General features: G+C 41.0%; 1 protein-coding gene across 2 annotated transcripts in view; it reads left to right on the top strand.

Annotated features, from left to right (window-relative positions):
• The window catches only part of LOC110838517 (uncharacterized), a 56,274-nt gene that overhangs the window by 17,825 nt on the left and 22,823 nt on the right, over positions 1-15,626 (top strand). The gene's annotated exons all lie outside the window — the stretch shown is intronic.

Below are 15,626 nucleotides of genomic sequence, written 5' to 3'. Positions count from 1 at the left end.
ATTCTCTGCTTTTGTGGGATCGGACGGTTTATCGCTGCGTTCACAAGGAAGCCACGTGACCTTTTCTCGAGCTTGTTAATAACAGCAGCAACAATGTAACATTGGTTAGTTTAAATAATGAAGTGAATAAATGCAAAGACTTGGTGGGGTCTTCCAGGGTCGTGAGATGTTTAGAACTAGGCTGTGAAAATTCATTGTTGCGATAACTGTCTGAGGTACAAAGAATCGTGTTTGCTGATTGTATTTGTCGACTGTTCATACGAAAGTTTTGAAGGAGGATTGTAGAGAAAGGAAAATAAATGCTTAATATTTTCTTATACGGTCTTCGCTCGTTTGCGGTCAGCGACTTCTTTTTTACGTCTCCGTTAAATAGTTTGTTCGTCTTCTTATATGTGTAAAATTGAAATTGTGTTTTCGCTTATAGCTCGAGAACTGATGAACCGATTTACACTAAACTTGGTATGCGTTTTCCTCGAAGCCATGAAGACATTTCAGAAAGGTTAAAAAATCGAAAAAAGAAAAATCTGGATTCGATATAGGCTGAGCATGACAGAAGAACATCGCCAGGACAAAAGAAGCTTCCTGTTTCGACGAGATTACAGGAACATTTGTTTCGGTGACGACATTATGGCTTTCTTTCGGGCGGGAATTTTTATCTTGAGTTGTTAGGTATGATGTTGGACGCAAGCGATGTTTAATGTATTGGGCGTATTTGGCACTTGGTCGAACTAAATACGGAATAAAGTGTCTGGCAGCTTTCCTGCATCTCAGATAGGAACAAAGCACCTGAGAAGGCAGTGCACGCAAAAGTGGTTAACTCGTGTGAGAACGATTGGCTCAGTATAAAAGAGTAAGCACGAAGTCGGTTTACAAGTTTCTGTGATTGTAACAGGCTTTCGTATGTTCTGCGTTTGTCTTGGTTTTTATGTTTTGGTTTTCAGAATCTACCTGTAAGACCGTTGTGTCAAAACGCGATTTGAACTCTCCTTTCTTGTGCATTTCGACTGTTCAAGATCTGATACTAAATATATATTAAATATTGTCCGTCTAATCACAATAAATTCTTATTAAATATTAAAATATTACAATAATTAACATTTAAAATATTTAAAATATGAAATGATGTTCTTTATCGAAATATTCGATTTACATTAGACCATCATTTTTTCACGACATGTTTCAGTTCCTAAAAGAACCATCTTCAGGTGTATATAATTATATAAAGATTCAAATCAATAATAACTTAAATACAATGTCTATATATTATTTTAAAAAAAAATATATAAAAAATAAAATATAAAATAAATTAATAAAATAAAAAATAAAAAAAATAATATATAGAAATTGTATTTAAGTTATTATTGATTGGAATTTTTATATAATTATATACACCTGAAGATGGTTCTTTTAGGAACTGAAACATGTCGTGAAAAATTATGGTCTAATGTAAATCGAATATTTCGATAAAGAACATCATTTAATATTTTAAATATTTTAAATGTTAATTATTGTAATATTTTAATATTTAATAAGAATTTATTGTGATTAGACGGACAAGATTTAATATATATTTATTATATCACAATATGACGCAACTTTACCATCTCATCTGATACTAAATTTGGGCGTGTACATCATGCAAGGTTTACCATTATTTTTTTCAATACTTTAGGGTTTATTTCTGAGACAGTTTCAGTTTCCACTCATACAACTATTGTTGCATGTGGCACTGGCCTGCCTTATTTCATTATTAGCTGTGTTCTGCGTCTTACTGGCCGTGGTTGTTGACTGTAACCGCAGGCACAAACCTCGATTGTCACATTGTTGGCCGTTAATAACTGGGAAGTGAATGGTTATCTAGCCTCTGAGAGCGCCGGAGTTTCAGCTAATAAACAGAATGGCTAGGTCACATAGCAGCACGTTCTTGAATAAATTGTTATTCATTTTTTTCCCCCACGAAACAATTCGCCTTGGTTGAGTTATTAAAGTGGAGTTGAGTGCCTGCGTATGTGTGACGCCTGACAGAAGCGTGCTGGTTTCAATTAGTTGCGATTGTGTCCACCAGAGTGTACAGTCGTTTTGTACTTCGTGTAACCGAGCTGCACGCCATATTCCCTAATCACATCGAAAAGTTCCTTCTTTTTTTTTAAGTTTCGCACGAAGAGTACACTGATATACAATTCATTCGTGGTATCTACGATGAAAATACGAGTATTGCAGTTAGGGATATCAAAGACGCTTTCTAAATAGACGAATCGACGGACTTTTATCACTGTTTACCGATGTTCGCCCTGATGATGGAGGCAGAAAATACCTTTGAAACGTCGATAAACTTATTTTGTATCTGTGTTTGAATTTATGACTAAGCTTTGTCTCAAACGTGGTAGACAATGTAATAATAATAATAAATAATGATTTTGATGATGATAATGTTAATTTTCCAGGCGTGTTCGAGGGCACAGGGAATAATCCGTACATTTGTCGTTTCTATTTCGAAACACCTGGCTCTTTATCGTGTAGCCTGTTGGTTTGTGCAGAACGTTGCCCTTTGTACAGATGTATCAGTCATTTTACTGAGTTCCATGTATAATTTTATTATTTTCTCTTTTTGGATTGAATTTATTTGCAAGCCCGCATTGAAAAGGCGTTAGCATAGTGGGAACCATCTTTTGTGCTGGACGTACCGGTACGAACGTCCATAGAAACTTGTCTAGCACGACCTCCTGCCGACTGGACAGAGGTGGGTGGTTTAATCAGGTGTTTCAACTGAAATTTCTCACCTGGGGGCTTTCTTGCACAGGGTATTTGCAAATAAGGTGCCTTTGTCTCGTATACACACAGTCATGGCGGTGCACAGTGTTTTTTTTGGAGTTTGTCTTCCTTTTTAAGTTTGTATCTGATCATCTTCTTGAGACAGACAGACAGTGGAATGGCTGCCACGCTGGCCTTGTAATCCTGGGGTCTCGGGTTCGATTCCCGGCGGTGCCCGAATTTTTATAACTTGTGTTGGGCAAGGCCGTGGTCTAGGCAACACGGAGTTTTCCTCCGTGGCATCCCAACAATTACTCCATTCACACACAGAAGAAGGCAATGGCAAACCACTTCTGGATCATCTGCCAAGAACGTATATGAACAGGTCCCAGTCCGAGAAAAGGATGGAAGGATCCTGTTCATATGGACACAAACCTAGAGAAAATTACGCAGTGAGGCTATGCATAATTTCTGTCTGCTTTAGATGTTGTTAGGGCGACCAAATAAAGGACGATCTTACATACGGGACATGTAACGAGCGAAACGAAAGATGCGTACAGAATTTTGGTAGGAGAACCGAGCATAACTTATTCTTTGGAAGATGTGTGTAATAATGAAATAGGTTTTTCGATTTTGGGCTGGATTCAAGTGGCTGTGGACGGGGACCGTTGTCGGGCTCTTGTGAACATGGCAATGAACCTTCGGGGTCCCATAAAAATGGAATGTCTTCGTGAGACGTTCGAAAATTCCCATCTTATAAGGGACTTCGTGGAATTAGTATCGATGTCGTTAAAGCCCAGTGGTAACTATATATATACCACGTGCTTGAATCCTTCATTCATGTGTTTCGTGTGTTTTTTTAGAATAAACAGCGATTATTTCCCTGAACGTCATTGGTGAAGTATGGTGTTTTCTTTGCGGTACGGACTGAATTCTTAAATGTTATTTTGGCGAGCTTTGGCTTCACGGAATGAGTCAAGGAGAAGTTTTTGTTGTTGTATTTCGTATCGAAGTGAAATGCATATGTGCATTACTGGCAGAAATGTAAACTCTTAAAACTGCGGGAGTTTTATCCATTGGTATGGTCATTGCAGAACAAAGAGCCTCGTTTTCAAGGACCAAGGCTTACATAGCATGAGATTTTTTTTTATTCGTTTTCGGACGGTCAGTGGCTCGAAATTGAAGGCCGATTATTCGGCTTTTGTTTGTTTGTTTGTTTGTTTGTCAGTACGTTTCGGTTAGGTTAGGTTTTGTTTGAATTGGCTGTATATGTATACCAATGATACTTCATAGGTCATGCAGCGAAAATGTCTTAATGAGAAACTTTATAATTTGTGCTCTCACGAATTATTAAAATGAGAAGGATGTGATTCGCGGTGAATGTAGCTCACACGGCTCAGGTTAGGGATTAGTAGGTGGCTTTTGTGAACATGGTAACGAACATTTGGGGTATATTATGATTAGATGAGCAGCTAGTAGCTTCTCAGGAAGGGCTCCGCGCCAGAGAGCTGGTTGGTTAAACTCATCGTTCAGACAGCCTTGTGATTCAAATTGTCGTAATTCTTTGAGCACGCGCTGAGGGACGGAACTGCCAAGACGCGATTTGGTTGACGTCCGCTGGACCACCCTGGTCGAGACAGAACTCACGTAAAATTGCAGCGCTCTGCTAGAAACGATAACGACTGTTCTGAAAATTGCAATGAACTCTCTGCTCTCAGTTGACCGTGTCGATCGATCTTGATAGCGTCTTTGCCAATTGTGTGCGGTACCAACTTGATAGAACTTTGTAGCTGCTTCCGTGTATTGCCAACATTCAGAAACATTTCTTGAAATGTAAAGGAGTGGCTTGTCCAAAAAATTGTCTTAAGTTAACACTGGACAGGAAACATGGACCAAAGTAAGCAAACGTATAACTGGGTTTCTGTAACACAGATTAATACAATAAACGTTGCCAGCAAGAGTTTAAGTTTCCGGTTTCGCGTGTGGGAGGTCCCGGATTCAAATCTCGGCCCTGAGATCGTTGTCTTGAGTAATGGTTTTCCTCAGTTCCTTCATGCAAATGGATTCGCTATTTACTAATCATTCTGTCATTCGAAAGCGTCGTCGAATAAGTAAATAAGGGGCAAGAATACAATAGCGGCCGGAGCTTGAAGCTAACTACTCACCTGTACGTGATGTCGAAGTTTAAAACGCGCGTGTTTTGCTGGCGGTGTTAGATCTGCCATCCACGCGGCGAGCTCGTAATTTCAGATAGCTTCTTTCTGTGGGACTCGACTGAACATGGATGTCATCAGGGGGATGGACACAGGTGAGCTTTGCGTGAGTGTCTCGGATACTACGGCTTTATGAATAAAACTCTGTGTGTGTGGGAAAACCCTTGTCTTGTTTTGCGACCTTCTTCCTGAAGCCACAAAGGCGTATTCAAAGTGCGGTCGCCTGGGGCAGTGTCTTATTGCAACTCATCCAGCAGATCGGAGAGTGTATCAGCAGGAAGGCTCATCCCACCGCGATGTAGCTCGGAGGATAATTGCACCAACATCTCGAGGCTGTTCACCTTGTGCAGCCATGGCGGACGACCTTCACAAGGTTACAACGTGCTACCTTCAAGGCTTACAAAAAAAAAACACGTATAAAATGATTGTGGAGAGGAAGGGGGAGTTGATGAAAAAAGACGCTGTGGATGAACGTAAAGCTAATCTAAATTCTGGTTAAGTTGGCTGCCATGTAAACCGCAAGTTTTTGTGTTACATCTGTAACTGTTTTGTGGCGATGGCGGGAATGAGAAGGAGTCGTGGACGTTTCAGCCCCGAAACTATTCTATTTTCGTTGTGCCCTCAGCCACTGGGCGATTTGTTTACAAAACAGAGGGCCTTATTTACTGGTCTTCCGAGTACTGGGGCTTCATTTGTAAAAATTAATTGTTTTTTGTTGTAAGAAGTATGATTAATTATCATTTCTACCCTCCGGGCTCCTTGTTTTGTGGTCTATTTAGAACTTTATTGTGAAATATGTTTTGAAAGCACTGACGAGCGTAATCTGATTTAATTTCACGGTGATCTAGCGGTTAGAACGCTGGCCTTGTAATCCTGTGGTCTCGGGTTCGATTCCCGGCGGTGCCCGAATTTATAACTTGTGTTGGGCAAGGCCGTGGTCTAGGCAACACGGAGTTTTCCTCCGTGGCATCCCAACAATTACTCCATTCACACACAGAAGAAGGCAATGGCAAACCACTTCTGGATCATCTGCCAAGAACGTATATGAACAGGTCCCAGTCCGAGAAAAGGATGGAAGGATCCTGTTCATATGGACCTGTCGTCAGACAGAACACTAATAATAATAATAAGATGAGGTGGTATAGCGGTTAGAACGCTGGCCTTGTAATCCTGGGGTCACGGGTTCGATTCCTGGCGGTGCCCGAATTTATAACTTGTGTTGGGCAAGGCCGTGGTCTAGGCAACACGGAGTTTTCCTCCGTGGCATCCCAACAATTACTCCATTCACACACAGAAGAAGGCAATGGCAAACCACTTCTGGATCATCTGCCAAGAACGTATATGAACAGGTCCCAGTCCGAGAAAAGGATGGAAGGATCCTGTTCATATGGACCTGTCGTCAGACAGAACACTAATAATAATAATAAGATGAGGTGGTATAGCGGTTAGAACGCTGGCCTTGTAATCCTGGGGTCACGGGTTCGATTCCTGGCGGTGCCCGAATTTATAACTTGTGTTGGGCAAGGCCGTGGTCTAGGCAACACGGAGTTTTCCTCCGTGGCATCCCAACAATTACTCCATTCACACACAGAAGAAGGCAATGGCAAACCACTTCTGGATCATCTGCCAAGAACGTATATGAACAGGTCCCAGTCCGAGAAAAGGATGGAAGGATCCTGTTCATATGGACCTGTCGTCAGACAGAACACTAATAATAATAATAAGATGAGGTGGTATAGCGGTTAGAACGCTGGCCTTGTAATCCTGGGGTCACGGGTTCGATTCCTGGCGGTGCCCGAATTTATAACTTGTGTTGGGCAAGGCCGTGGTCTAGGCAACACGGAGTTTTCCTCCGTGGCATCCCAACAATTACTCCATTCACACACAGAAGAAGGCAATGGCAAACCACTTCTGGATCATCTGCCAAGAACGTATATGAACAGGTCCCAGTCCGAGAAAAGGATGGAAGGATCCTGTTCATATGGACCTGTCGTCAGACAGAACACTAATAATAATAATAAGATGAGGTGGTATAGCGGTTAGAACGCTGGCCTTGTAATCCTGGGGTCACGGGTTCGATTCCTGGCGGTGCCCGAATTTATAACTTGTGTTGGGCAAGGCCGTGGTCTAGGCAACACGGAGTTTTCCTCCGTGGCATCCCAACAATTACTCCATTCACACACAGAAGAAGGCAATGGCAAACCACTTCTGGATCATCTGCCAAGAACGTATATGAACAGGTCCCAGTCCGAGAAAAGGATGGAAGGATCCTGTTCATATGGACCTGTCCTCAGACAGAACACTAAATAAATAATAAAAAATAAAATATTAAAATAATGACGGACTATATTTAATATGGCTGTGGCAGTCGCTACTCTTAAATGAACGCTTTAAAGACTATGAGACCTCCGAAATGAGGCCCTATGATCCACTTAGGAGATACAGGAACTAACTAACTAATATTTAATATGGACACGTTGCGCAAGAACGCTGCTTGTGAGACAGAAAATGTCGTCCTGTCGTGTGCTCATTTCGAGTAAATTATCACTGACCCAAAGAATAAAGCATTAATAAATGATTACATTCTCAACGTCTTGTAACAAAACATTTGTAAAACATTAAAATCTGTTGTAAATTTAAAGAACTCGAATGTCTTTAATGTCGTTTCGAAGTAGAACTATGAAATGTGCTTCTTAGCGAAGTGACTTGCCTGTTATAACGTGAAACAGAATAACTCCGAGAATCTCTACCAAAAAGACCAGCGCAGAGGAGTACCAACGGAAATGGAGGACGCTTTTACCTTTCGGTCTGATGGCGATAACCAGTGAATCACTTGGTGAAGTGGCGAGCGGAGGCAGATCGTGGTGCCAGTGTGGTAAATTGCACGTTGTGTCCGGACCATCACTTACGTGTTGACAATTGCGTACGTACCTACCAGACTTGCTGTTTTGAGTCTGTATGTCATGTATGGAACGTAATGGAAGTCTACACGCGTAGAAAGTATGATCCTAATTTATGGTACTTGCTGGCCTCACGATATATATTACAAAATTCGAATGAAAGTATGTGTCACGAGTTCTTCCGAGAGCTTCTTGTTAAAATCTAACGGGGTAGAAAGATGCCCGGTGGGCATTAATGCTTTAAATTCCTGCTCTGCTGGCAGGTGTAACTCATCTTTTAAGCTCTGTAGTAAAAAAAGTGGCTTGATGTCCGTACTTACGCATCGCTCCATTATGTAACGGGAAATGCCCCTTTTCAATGGTCTGACTCATTTGCTCTCGTTTTTACACGGACCGGCTAATAACTTGGCCATTTCTTGAACCTGCACCTGACCGAAATCCATCACACGGGTCATTAATTCTGAGGATGACGAGTGAGGGACTGAAGTTTTTGAACAAAAAAATGTGTGTCATTAATTATCCGTTTCTGTGCTGAACTTATCAGAAATGATACAGATTTCAACTGTGTTAAATTTCTCAACGATTCGATCTGTCGCAATGTTTGTAATTGTTAACGTAGGATAGGATTGTTCGTATAGTAATTGTAGGGGCGTTCTTTCTGGTGTGCGTTGATTCGACGTTTCATTAGTTGAAAGAAAAGTATAAATCTCTTCCTGTCTCCCCTTTGTTGTATTGGACTCTAGAAAATTTTCAGAAGTTGTGTATTTGCGTGAGCTCCGGTTACCACACACAGTTTGCGAATATATTACATTAAGTTGTAATGATCAGGCTTTCGGGCAATAAAGATTAATGAGAAATGTAATTGGCGTGAATGTAGATGCATGTTTTGAAGGTAATCTCTTAATTGGACTTGGGATAGGATGATTTCGATCGTGGTTGTAAGAATTTAATTCCCTGCTGGACTAATATTGAAAATGCTGTAAACATTTGGACGCCGTCTCTCCAGGCAGACGCTACCACATCCTTTCCAGTTAGTGTCGTTAAACAACTATAAACAAGAAAAGGAAGAAATGTGTCTGCTTGAAGGAACCTTTGGTGTACGACGTGACGCCAAGGTAGCCGATGAACTCTGGACAGTCTCGTATTGGCGTCGATTGCAGAAGAGTTCAGTAGAACGTGGGCAATGGAAGTCTCCAGATGAAACCGGAAGATGGCGGCGAGCTGTAACCGTAACCACCTGGAGCTGCAGCTTGGCCCTTGTTTTATGTTCTTGCTGATTGTATTTTATGTCTTTCAAGTGAGGCGGTAGGTTGTGCAATCGTCGCGGGCTTCCTGGCGCCACGGTGAAGCATTCCTGTTGGCCGTAAAACACGAGCTGACCGACAAGCCCTCCTCCTCTTCTGATGTAACTCATCAAATTATTGTTGGTAGCTCAGGCATGTTATTAGATCGGCATCTTTTCGTTTTGTTGTTGTTGTTATTATTTCTTAGATTGTTTCTTCTTCGTAGGACATAACTTTTTATTCTTATTCTTCTTACACTCTGTGCTGCCCCCCCCCTCCCCGCTTCGTTTTTTAACCGCTAACGAAATTTAAACGTCGCGTTGTTTAAGAAAGACTTGATCTTTTCACGTGCCGAGATGACTGATGGTCATTGCTTTCAGAAATAAATTTAGTTAATTTAGACTTGTGTTTGTTAAGATGTCTGCTAGGTATGCTAACCTCTGGAGCCACACACAGAAGTGATGAAAGTTCAGAGGTCATAGTTAATACGCGAACCAAAACACTGTCTCGTGATAAACATCGAAACTCTGTTACTGATACCTATTTCGTAACAAACGGCACTGTAAGTTGTCCAACTGAGTGGTCTTGATTTTATATACGTACTTCACATTCTTCGCAACCTGGTTTAACACTTTTCAGTGCGTTTGGAATCTCTTTTACAGCAAGAGTTAGGCGATCAACGATGCATATGCGAACACTTTGTTTCCGGTTAAAGTTTACAGGTCAGGTAGATTGAAAATGTGTTTTGCTGTAGTGTCAGTAGACGCTGCTTTCCGAATAAACTTGGTTGTTATGCGGAGTGATGGAAAAGTCACGCAGCTCATGTTAAATATTTATTGGTGGTATAACTTTGTGTTCTGTATTCTGGCACAAGTGTGACTTATTTGTAAAAAAATGGAACATGTGCAAGGAATGGATTGTGTGCAGATAGCAAAGCTGTTTCGTACGTGCGTACACACACGACTTTATCGATACATCACATTTACTTAAAATGGGTATATTTACTTTTTTTTAAAAGCAACATAAATATGGGTATACAATTCACACGTAGGCTGAAGTGAGAATTTTCTAAATTATAGATAACGTGAAATGTGTTCTGTAAAGCAGTGGTATTCAACCCTTTTTGTTCGCGTACCCCCAGATATAATTTCTCTTCAACTTTGTACCCCCCAAAGTTGTTGGTGTATAATTCAAGTTATACATGTATAATCTACATCTAAAATAAATTTAATTAATTACATTACTGATTAATCATAAAAAAATATGTATTTTGTTAAATTTCAAGTACCCCCTAAGATGTCTTCGCGTACCCCCGGGGGTACGCGTACCCATGGTTGAATACCACTGCTGTAAAGTACCAGTCGTCTTCATTTACATGCGACCTTTGGAGTGACATCGTTTCACTGGCGAAATTTACCTTTTATTTTTTTTAAAAAAATTCTTCGTACTCGTGTGTGAAATCATATCCCAGGCGTTGGGCTGGTGGGAAATATAGTCAGAATGTTGCTACCGGTTGAATACGTGCTTTGTCCACTTCACAGACGTGCGTATGTTCTCTGAATTCCGCTTACAGTGTCCGGTGTGTACGCCGTAGACCTTCGAAGATTGGAACCAAGAGGCTTGGCATCTTCATACTTTGTTGGCAGAGTTATCTGAACAGAACCTCATTATCAAGCGAGATTACGACATCATACCAGTCATGGCGTTTGATTGGATCGAAATAAAACAGATTCCATTGTACTCAGCGATGGGTCTACCCTTCATCCAGTGTTGCGCCTTATATAGTCCGTCCTATTATCTACGTTCGTGAGATCATGCTCTTTCCCAGGCATTGTCGATGGGGGCGCACAGAAGAGGAACGCCTGAGTGTTAGGCTACCTAACTGCTAGGGGAGTGCAGTTGGTTGACTTGTGTAGGAACTGACCAGTAACGAGAAATTAGTTGCAGTATTTTAAGCGATACATCATGAAGACGAATGAGTGCGGGAGTGAAGGTATAGCTTCACGTTCCGTCCGCATTGTGTCAGGAGAAAGAGATACCGTCACCCTTTTCTTTGTAGACTGTGAGTGCCTTATCCGATGTGGACCCAGTGGTGGCGAACGGAGAAATCACTCCCCACGGCAAAAATCAAAACCCTACCTCCAATCCGTAGCTAGTCAGTGTACTGTCAGAGTCACCCCAGTTCTTCAGTCAAATCGTCATGTTATAATAATTGAAATAAGTTTCCAGGAACTAACTACCGACATGATAAAAATAGTACTTGTCAAGAAATTATCCGCCTTTTATGGAACCATAGGTTTGATTATTGTGCCCACAAGAGCCCGCCACTGGACCCTGTTTCGAGCCAGCTGAATCCAGCCCTCACCCTCCCATCCGATTTTCATAAGATCCGTTTTGATATTGTATCCTGTCTACATATTCAGGCTTTTCAATCAGAACTTTGATACTCATTTCCCGTCTTCCGACATCTTAACCTCATCGACTTGATTGTCCTAATGATATCTTTTGAAGAATACAAATTATGTAGGTTCTCGTTAAACCCATGCAATTTTCTCCAGCCTTCTCTCATTTAATTTCTTTTTGGTCCAGATCTTCTCGTCCCTTAATATGAGATACCAAGTTTCACATCCATACAAAGTAACGGGTAAAAATAATTTTATTTTGTGTGTTTTAAATGAAGTAAACGAAATGTTTACTTCGTTCAATTCGTACAACGAACGAGTCGTGTGTGAGGTTTAATAAGAAATCAACCGAGTTGCTAAATATATGAATAATAGTCTAGTTGTCTTCTAAAATAGCTGCCCTTAACACTAGTTAAACCAAATGAAGCCTTGGCGGTGTAAGTACGGTACGCATTTCCAATCTTCATCTTGTTGCAATAATTGATGGTCGCCCGCCAATTGGAATTTTGTTCCTGCTGTGTGGTGTTTGTAACTGTTGGAAGGCCAGCGATCTTTTCCAGCTCCTTGACAAGATATCCGTGGAATGGAGGGAAAAAGGAAGACGAAGGTGGAAGCAGCAGGCTATCACCAAACAATATGCTTCGTCATTTCTGACGCGGCTCGAGGAATCATGTGATAATATCAGCAAATCAGGGAGCGATGGCCAGCCTTGGTGATGCGAGTTCGTCCGGTCGTGCCTTGCCGTAACAAAACCTCGCAAACCAGTCAGCATAACAAGCTCTGAATGCCCCCGCGTCTTCCACCATCTCTGCAAGTCGGCCGGGAAATGACCCGAGCAAGGCTGTTCCAAGGTCGGGCCTTCCCCCGTACCTTGAAATTTTTGTACACTTTTTTTCCCCTTGAAGTGTTTTTATTTTTTCGTGTAAGTTTCTATCTTATTCGTGTTTTGTAATGTCCACGTTTCTGCTGATTCTCCTTCCCCCTCCTCCAGTTCTTGGCGTTCTGCACCAGCGAACACGGAGGTCAATGCGCCTACCTAACACCAGCAGTCTATTCCATGATGGACCTTCTCTCTTCGTTGTGGACATTATCCCCAAAAATGGACAAATGTGCTGTTGTGATTGCATAGGATACAACTGAAATGTGTCGAGGGTTAGTTCTTTGAAGTAGCAACGAAGAAGCTGCTGGCATCATCGCATACTTATTTTAATATCTTTCATTCGGGAATTTTTCCCCCTCTGAGTTGCTGGCTTTTGTCTTCTGTCTTCGATCCCTTGTCTTGGAGGCAAGCCCCTTGCAGTTTAGCACTGCTTTGTGAACCCACTTAACTTACTTACTAAGTACAGAGTAAAGTCTTAATTTTATTACCGATATTTTTAAGTCAGCTACGCCATATTCGTTGGGCAAATCTCGTCGCATTCTTTGAACCTTCCCCTGAAATTCGCTTTTATTTCCTATGATTGATTCTCTTGCAACCTGTCGTGATGCCTACGCCTTAAATTAATAAACGCGACTCCGCGAAGGGGCGCGGAAAAGTGGCATATAGCCTAACTACTCGTACACTAGATGTGGGGATTAATGTGCTTTATCCCCAGCGGAAGAGCTCCCAAAACCATTTTGATAGAAGAGTGGGTGGGCCTCAGAATTAATCTGATGTACTGCTGAACAGAATAATCCCTGTGCCTGTCGGGAATCGAACTCCGGTCGTCCAGCCCGATTCTTAGTCATTGTACTGACTGAGATATTCCGACTGTTATATACAGACATTGTCATCTTTAAACGTGCAATTTGACTGAGGAAAACTAATGACGTAGGAGTTGAGGTGAGTACGAAAATTGCTGTCTTGTAGTCTGAAACGTCGGTAGACTTAAGTTCTGCCATTTTAAAGCAAAAGTTGCAGTAAGACAGTGGAGGAAACTTCGACCAATACTTACGATCCCCATTAGACGCCAAGAAAGTGCAGTGTTTCCAAGATTCATAAACAGAGTGGTGGAACAGAATGCTTCTTGCCAAGCTGGACAGAGAAAGAGAGAGTTCTCCAGCGTTCACAGGAGTCCTCGACTGGACCCACCCTTAAGCCAGTCGAGTCCTTTCAATGTCCTGGCATCAGATTGCTTTAGGATCGATTTTGGGTTTTATCCTTCTGTCTGTTTCCGTCAAGACTACACGCAGACACGCGTAACCCAGAAGACGAAATACGCACTCTTCTGTGGCTTGAAAAATCTGTCTTCCGTTAAACCGAACAAAGGATTTGAAAGAATCCTTTGTCCAGTTTTCTTCATACGTCAAACTGTTTCCTGCAGCATCTTTTGATTCGCGTCATAATTTCTGCACTTTTCTTCTCAGTGGTTTGATTCGATTAGTATTGGACAATCGGAGCATGGGGGGGGGGGGGGGATTCTGTACTGACCGCGGAGAATCTGGAACGCCACCTGCCAAGCGCTGGTCATCAGCACGAAAATTCGTCCTTCGCGCCGTGATAAGTCCGGCAGCCTCAGCAGAGTCTTTGAGACGTGGCTCTCAGAATGTGTGCAGTACATGAACATTTTAGTCTGACATTAATATTTTTTTTTAAAAAAATGATTTAAAATCGTATTTTTATTAATGTTAGTGAAATTGCTGGTATGTCCTTTACGACCAAAAGTAATAGAATTGACTTTAATTAGGCATCATAATCGTTTTCTACGTTCCCGTTGTATTAAAGATTTAGATAATTCTGTTGGACTCTTGTTTTCGTCACGACACAAGGTTCAAAATGTTGGCTTTGATTCTTCACATTGCATCTTCTTTTCCAACACCTGGTTCCTGTTTGTTTCGAATGCCAGCCATGAGCTATCAAATTTGGATCGCGCTTCTCGTGTCTGTAAATGCTTTACATGTATCGATTCGTCGAGACTCGGAATTGGTTAAAAGAAAGTTTGCTGCCTTATACTGTAGCAGATTTAAATTACTAAGTATCTTACCTTAAGACTTAATCTGCCTTGGTTCTTACCACTATACTTAAAAACAAAATTATATTTTATATTATATTCTGTCCATCTACGTATTCGATACACTAAGATAACTGTAGACTACATTTTGGTAAATCACAATTTCAGGGTAAGTCCCTGGGTTAGTCATGTCATTTGCAACAAAAAATTATATTTCTCATACTGACATTTTGTAGTACTGCGTACAATTAGACTTCCTTGAGACTTTTATCATGTTTGCTGTTTTATTACCTAACTACCCGAGTTACCGACTGTCAGCTTCCTAAGAAATACTTTTATTACACACGGCTTGATTGAGGGACTCGGGGCGTAGGCCTCCGAAGTACCTGAAGCAAGCACACGAGTCGTATTGAATTGCTTGCACGTAAAATGCAAATACCACTTCTTCATTGTAATGTAATTAAAGAATTTATTAAAATATATAATATAATTCAGGTCATATACACAAACTTTACTTACAGATGTTAAAATTTAAAATTTGCGCTATTCATCGTTACTACGATGTTACAATACTGCGCAATAAGGCGCAGTATTGTAACATCGTAGTAACGATGAATAGCGCAAATTTTAAATTTTAACATCTGTAAGTAAAGTTTGTGTATATGACCTGAATTATATTATATATTTTAATTATAAAACACAAACATGACGCATTTAAACTATAAAGAATTTATGTTCTGCGGAGGTGTATTTTATCATTGAAGACAAATATATGATATACATGTACTCCATTTTGAAAACGTTTGCTCTGATGTTTCTGTTACGGGAAGCTCACGACATTCTACACGAGGATGAAGTCAGGAGACCTTCGAGGCCACGACCAATTATTTTGCCAGGGTGTGGTCATCGAGGAATGCGACGAACACGTGGCAACTCTAGCAATAATTTGGGAATATATTACGCACATTGATTCATTTGTAGTTTTATTGAAATCTACGAAAAATACTTTGTTGATGTTGAGTAACTATATAATTACCGTGTACTAGATTCGAATTCGTACTTGGTTTGAGTGTCTGTTTCCTTGAATCATAGGGCCCAATGACGCGCACAGTAGTTTCCTTCCTTGGCGTTTAAAAATAAACCGAAT

The sequence above is a fragment of the Zootermopsis nevadensis genome, unplaced genomic scaffold (genome assembly GCF_977971745.1).
Source record: "Zootermopsis nevadensis isolate Lab colony 2312 unplaced genomic scaffold, Znev_1.0 Znev_ptg000019l, whole genome shotgun sequence".
Lineage (NCBI taxonomy): Eukaryota > Metazoa > Arthropoda > Insecta > Blattodea > Termopsidae > Zootermopsis > Zootermopsis nevadensis.
This window is presented reverse-complemented; position numbering and strand designations above follow the sequence as displayed.